The sequence below is a fragment of the Pseudophryne corroboree genome, chromosome 1 (assembly GCF_028390025.1).
Source record: "Pseudophryne corroboree isolate aPseCor3 chromosome 1, aPseCor3.hap2, whole genome shotgun sequence".
Lineage (NCBI taxonomy): Eukaryota > Metazoa > Chordata > Amphibia > Anura > Myobatrachidae > Pseudophryne > Pseudophryne corroboree.
The window spans coordinates 744,560,989-744,568,384 of NC_086444.1; positions in this window are offsets into that span (position 1 = coordinate 744,560,989).

Genomic DNA, 7,396 nt, shown 5'->3' on the forward strand with positions numbered 1-7,396 from the left:
GGTATCAAATTTGTAGAATTTAGCAAACGTGTTTGCCCCTGACCAAGTAGCTGCTCGGCAAAGTTGTAAAGCCGAGACCCCTCGGGCAGCCGCCCAAGATGAGCCCACTTTCCTTGTGGAACGGGCTTTTACAGATTTTAGCTGTGGCAGGCCTGCCACAGAATGTGCAAGCTGAATTGTACTACAAATCCAACGAGCAATAGTCTGCTTAGAAGCAGGAGCACCCAGCATGTTGGGTGCATACAGGATAAACAGCGAGTCAGATTTCCTGACTCCAGCCGTCCTGGAACATATTTTCAGGGCCCTGACAACATCCAGCAACTTGGATTCCTCCAAGTCCCTAGTAGCCGCAGGCACCACAATAAGTTGGTTCAGGTGAAAACGCTGGAACCACCTTAGGGAGAAACTGAGGACGAGTCCTCAATTCCGCCCTGTCCGAATGGAAAATCAGATAAGGGCTTTTACAGGATAAAGCCGCCAATCCTGACACGCGCCTGGCCTAGGCCAGGGCCAACAGCATGACCACTTTCCATGTGAGATATTTTAACTCCACAGATTTAAGTGGTTCAAACCAATGTGACTTTTGGAACCCAAACTACATTGAGATCCCAAATTGCCACTGGAGGCACAAAAGGAGGCTGTATATGCAGTACCCCTTTTACAAACGTCTAAACTTCAGGGACTGAAGCTAGTTCTTTTTTTTGGAAGAAAATTGACAGGGCCGAAATCTGAACCTTAATGGACCCCAATTTCAGGCCCATAGACACTCCTGTTTGCAGGAAATGTAGGAATCGACCCAGTTGAATTTTCTCCGTCGGGCCTTACTGGCCTCGCACTACGCAACATATTTTCGCCAATTGCGGTGATAATGTTTTTGCGGTTACATCCTTCCTGGCTTTTGATCAGGATAGGGATGACTTCATCCGGAATGCCTTTTTTCCTTCAGGATCCGGTGTTCAACCGCCATGCCGTCAAACGCAGCCGCGGTAAGTCTTGGAACAGACAGGGTCCTTGCTGGAGCAGGTCCCTTCTTAGAGGTAGAGGCCACGGATCCTCCGTGAGCCTCTCTTGAAGTTCCGGTTACCAAGTCCTTTTTGGCCCATCCGGAGGCACGAATATAGTGCTTACTCCTCTCCATCTTATCAATCTCAGTACCTTGGGTATGAGAGGCAGATGAGGGAACACATACACTGACTGGTACACCCACGGTGTTACCAGAGCGTCTACAACTATTGCCTGAGGGTCTCTTGACCTGGCGCAATACCTGTCGATTTTTTTAATCATGTGGACGACTTCAGGGTGAAGTCCCCACTCTCCCGGGTGGAGGTCGTGCTGAGGAAGTCTGCTTCCCAGTTGTCCACAATGAATACTGTTGACAGTGCTATTACATGATTTTCCGCCCAGCGGAGAATCCTTGCAGCTTCTGCCATTGCCCTCCTGCTTCTTGTGCCACCCTGTCTGTTTACGTGGGTGACTGCCATGATGTTGTCCGACTGGATCAACACCGGCTGACCTTGAAGCAGAGGTCTCGCTAAGCTTAGAGCATTGTAACTGGCCCTTAGCTTCAGGATATTTATGTGAAGTGATGTATCCAGGCTTGACCCTAAGCCCTGGATATTCCTTCCCTGTGTGACTGCTCCCCAGCCTCGCAGGCTGGCATCCGTGGTCACCAGGACCCAGTCCTGAATGCCGAATCTGCGGCTCTGCAACCACCACAGGATGGATACCCTTGTCCTTGGTGACAGGGTTATCCGCTGATGCATCTGAAAATGCGACCCGGACCATTTGTCCAGTAGGATCCACTGGAAAGTTCTTGCGTGGAATCTAACGAATGGGATTGCTTCGTAGGAAGCCACCATTTTTTTCCCAGAACCCTTGTGCATTGATGCACTGAGACTTGGTTCGGTTTTAGGAGGTTCCTGATTAGCTCGGATAACTCCCTGGCTCTCTCTTCCGGGAGAAACACCTTTTTTTTTTTTTTTTCTGGACTGTGTCCAGGATCATCCCTAGGAAACAGAAGACAAGTCGTCGGAACCAGCTGCGATTTTGGAATATTGAGAACCCAATCGTGCTGCCGCAACACTACCTGAGATAGTGCTACACCGACCTCCAACTGTTCCCTGGATCTTACCCTTATCAGGGAATTGTCCAAGTAAGGGATAACTAAAATTTCCTTCCTTCGAAGGGATATAATTTCGTCCATTACCTTGGTAAAGACCCGGGGTGCCGTGGACCATCCCTACGGCAGCGTCTGAACTGATAGTGACAGTTCTGTACCATAACCTGAGGTACCCTTGGTGAGAAGGGTAAATTTTGACATGAAGGTAAGCATCCTTGATGTCCCGAGACATCATGTAGTCCCCTTCTTCCAGGTTCGCAATCACTGCTCTGAGTGACTCATCTTGAATTTGAACCTCTGTATGCAAGTGTTCAAAGATTTTAGAATCGGTCTCACCGAGCCGTCTGGCTTCGGTACCACAATAGTGTGGAATAATACCCCGTTCCTTGTTGCAGGAGGGGTACCTTGATTATCACCTGCTGGGAATACAGCTTGTGAATGGCTTCCAAAACTGCCTCCCTGTCAGAGGGAGAAGTCGGTAAAGTCGACTTTTGGAAACGGCGAGGGGGAGACGTCTCGAATTCCAATATGTACCCCTGAGATATTACCTGAAGGATCCAGGGGTCTACTTGCGAGTGAGCCCACTGCGCACTGAAATTCATTGAGAACGGGCCCCCACCGTGCCTGAGCTTGTAAAGCCCTAGCGTCATACTGAGGGCTTGGCAGAGGCGGGAAGGGGTTTCTGTTCCTGGGAACTGGCTGATCTCTGCAGCCTTTTTCCTCTCCCTCTGTCACGAGCAGAAAAGAGGAACCTTTTGTCCGCTTGCCAACAAAGGACTGCGCTGATAATACGGCGTCTTATTTTGAGAGGCGACCTGGGGTACAAACGTGGATTTCCCAGCTGTTGCCGTGGCCACCAGGTCTAAAAGACCGACCCCAAATGTCCCCTTTCAAAGGCAATACTTCCAAATGCCGTTTGGAATCCGCATCACCTGACCATTTTACTGGTAGAATTGGACAACGCACTTATACTTGATGCCAGTCGGCAATTATTCCGCTGTGCATCATGCATATATAGAAATGCATCTTTTAAATGCTCTATAGGCAATAATATACTATCCTTATCTAGGATATCAATATTTCCAGTCAGGGAATCCGACCATGCCAACCCAGCACTGCACCTCCAGGCTGAGGCGATAGCTGGTCGCAGTATAACACCAGTATGTGTGTAAATACCTTTTTTGGATACCCTCCTGCTTTCTATCAGCAGGATACTTAAGGGCGGCCATCTCATGAGAGGGTAGAGCCCTTGTTCTTACAAGCGTGTGAGCGCCTTATCCCCCCTAGGGGGTGTTTCCCAATGCATCCTAACCTCTGGCGGGAAAGGGTATGCAGCCAATACTTTTTAAGAAATTATTAATTGTTATCGGGGGGGAAACCCACGCATCATCACACACCTCATTTTATTTCTCAGATTCAGGAAAACTACATGTAGTTTTTCCCTCACCGAACATAATACCCCTTTTTTGGTGGTACTCGTATTATCAGAAATGTATAAAAACATTTTCCATTGTCTCAATCATGTAACGTGTGGCCCTACTGGAAATCACGGTTGTCTCTTCACCGTCGACACAGGAGTCAGTATCCGTGTCGGCGTCTGTATCTGCCATCTGAGGTAACGGCCGCTTTAGAGCCCCTGACGGCCTATGAGACGTCTGGACAGGCACAAGCTGAGTAGCCGGCTGTCTCATGTCAACCACTGTTTTTTTATATAGAGCTGACACTGTCACGTAATTTTCAACAGTACATCCACTCAGGTGTCGACCCCCTAGGGGGTGACATCACTGTTACAGACACTCTGCTCCGTCTCCACATCATTTTTCTCCTCATACATGTCGACACAAACGTACCGACACACAGCACACACACAGGGAATGCTCTGATAGAGGACAGGACCCCACTAGCCCTTTGGGGAGACAGAGGGAGAGTATGCCAGCACACACCAGAGCGCTATATATATACAGGGATAACCTTATATAAGTGTTTTTCCCCTTATAGCTGCTGTATGTTTTAATACTGCGCCTAATTAGTGCCCCCCTCTTTTTTTAACCCTTTCTGTCTGCAGGGAAGAGCCAGGGAGCTTCCCTCCAACTGAGCTGTGAGGGAAAATGGCGCCAGTGTGCTGAGATAGGCTCCGCCCCCTTTTCGGCGGCCGCCTTATCTCCCGGTTTTTTGTATATTCTGGCAGGGGTTAAATGTATCCATATAGCCCAGGAGCTATATGTGATGCATTTTTTGCCATGTAAGGTATTTCTGTAATGTTTTATTGCGTCTCAGGGCGCCCCCCCCCAGCGCCCTGCACCCTCAGTGACCGGAGTATGAAGTGTGCCGAGAGCAATGGCGCACAGCTGCAGTGCTGTGCGCTACCTTATTGAAGACAGGAACGTCTTCTGCCGCCGATTTTCCCGGACCTCTTCGCTCTTCTGGCTCTGTAAGGGGGCCGGCGGCGCGGCTCCGGGACCCATCCAGGCTGGACCTGTGATCGTCCCTCTGGAGCTAATGTCCAGTAGCCAAGAAGCCCAATCCACTCTGCACGCAGGTGAGTTCGCTTCTTCTCCCCTTAGTCCCTCGATGCAGTGAGCCTGTTGCCAGCAGGTCTCACTGAAAATAACAAACCTAAACTAAAACTTTCACTAAGAAGCTCAGGAGAGCCCCTAGTGTGCACCCTTCTCGTCGGGCACAGAAATCTAACTGAGGCTTGGAGGAGGGTCATAGGGGGAGGAGCCAGTGCACACCAGTTAGTCCTAAAGCTTTCTTTAGATGTGCCCAATCTCCTGCGGAGCCGCTATTCCCCATGGTCCTTACGGAGTCCCCAGCATCCACTTAGGACGTTAGAGAAAACCCGATATTGCAGGGTCGACACAGGTCAGTGTGCTGTGTGAAAGGGCCACGGTCAAATTCCCGGGTCATCTGATCCAGTAATTCAAGCTGGGAATAAAGCAGTGTTATTTCCGGGTTGAATACCCGGTCAATGGCAGGGTGAACGTGTTCCTGGGTCGATACGACCCAGGACCCATTCACTACATAGTGAGACGGAGCGTAGATAAGCTCATCTCCCAGCGCCGGCTCCGCCCCCCGCCACTATGGAAACTGACCGGGCAAATTGCCTGGTAGGGAAGCCAGCAGTTAGAGTCCAATGCCAGATCCCACCCTGGAAGGACCCGTTTCCAATTATTAACAGTTCCCGGGTGGGATCCGGCATTGTTGATGGGAAAGGGGAATCTGAAAGTTGTGGCAACATTTCCATGCATTGAAGCATCAACGTGCAACTGTATATCAGTAGGAGTTTGTGCATATTTAAGAAAGGGGAAGGGGGGCGGGAAACCAAAAAAAAAAAAAAAAAAAAAAAGGGGGTCGTCTGCCAGGTGCCATGCCGTAAAATTAATTCAACTAGATTAAGTGGCATGTTTTTTATTCTTTCATAAAAGGTCAGATTAAAAGGCGTGTACACACGGTGAGATTTTTCTTACGATTCTGACTATAGTCAAAATTGTAAGCATACATAGTGCATATTGCACCGTGTATAGTCCTTGCGATGCCGATGCTCGGTCCCACGGGATCAGCATCGCAAGGAAAAACAGACTGCGAAGGTAGCCGCCTCCGGCCACGTCGCATAGTCAATGTCAGGCTGTACAGCACATCGCAGCGTGTGTACACAGGGGGAGGCAATCAGACAGTCATCCAGATAAGAAGAGAACTTACACAAGAATCATCTGTGACAGAAATCTATGTATGTAAAGTTCATTGACCATTCTACATCATCTTCCAATTCATTTCACAAAAGGTCCAATGGCTGCAAAGTGTGTTGCAAGAAAAACTCTGTAGGGGTGGTGAACCACAACAAGAGAACGCTATCTAGGGCTAGGAGATTGGGTTCACACATGCATGACATCTAGCAGAGAAAGCCAAAAAGGTCTCCGCAAATCAAGCACTTTTTCCAGGTCCATCACCATCACTGGCAAGTGATCTTGCTGTCAAGCTGCAAAAGACTTAAGGGGTACACACGGAGAGATCCGTTCTTAAAATTATTAACAACCTAACTAGACTGCTTAGAAATCAATCACGGATCCCTCCGTGTGTAGGGTGTCAGCGACACCTACGCACGGGCCGGCTCTAGATGCCAAATGTAGGGAGATCGCTCATTTCACTTGTGTGAAATGAGCGCATAACCCCCACCCAGCACACATCATGCTGAGCGGGGGGAGAGGTGCATGCTGAGCAGTCTGTGCTAGATCGCTCAGCACACATCTCCCCCACGTGTACGGGGCTTTAGAACCCAACCAATCAGCTCCTATCATGTGTTTAAAGACTGACAGGAGCTGATTGGTTGGTATACCATTTAAGATCAGTAAAGAGAGATAAGATTGTAAGCTTGTGAGCAGGGCCTTCCTACCTCTATGACTGTTTATAACCCAGTTTTGTTCTATTATTGTTGTTTCCAATTGTAAAGCGCAACAGCATTTAACTGGTAATAAATAAGAACCGGACTTCATTTTTTTTTTTTAGCCCACACTTTGCGTTTTTTTGGAGCATGAAGAATTAACATCCCCATACTAGCATATTGGGACAGCAGGCCAGGTAAGCAGGAGAGATCTGCTGTACATCTGGTTTGGTAATGGTTTGCATGGGGGGGTGGTTAGGCAACCGTAAAAATAGCTCCTTGCGGGCACATTAAACTCGCCACGCAGCAGGCTCGCTAGCTCACCACAGGCTCTATTCCCACTCCATGGGTGTCTTGTCACCCACAAGTGGGAATAGACCCTGTGTGGCAGCATTGGTCGGCATAGTGACTGCTAGGATCCCAAGCACTGGTAACATGACCGCATACCTCCCAACATGACCCTCTCCAGGAGGGACAGAATACTCTGCTCCTGGATTTCTTAATTTTTAATTGCCATCACCTGTGCTGAAACACATTTCTTATCCATTAATCTGTTCAACACAGATTCTGGCAATTATAAATTAAGAGAAAAGTCCAGGAGCAGAGCATTGTGTCCCTCCTGGAGAGGGTCATGTTGGGAGGTATGCGATCGCATCACGTATATTCTACATTGCCTTTATAATGAACACCAATTTCTGCAGAAGTTGGTGAAAATGTTATTTGTGATGTACTTTTGTCAAAAATAAGGGATAATAATTAGACATGTGAATAAGTGTGAGGGTGACAAAAATACATTCAGATAAACCATAGCAAACACTCCCCACCTCTCTATTACCAGGGGGCAGCCGCAGGTGTTTTGAGAAGCACTCAGGGAAAGTCCCATTGCAGTATTGACA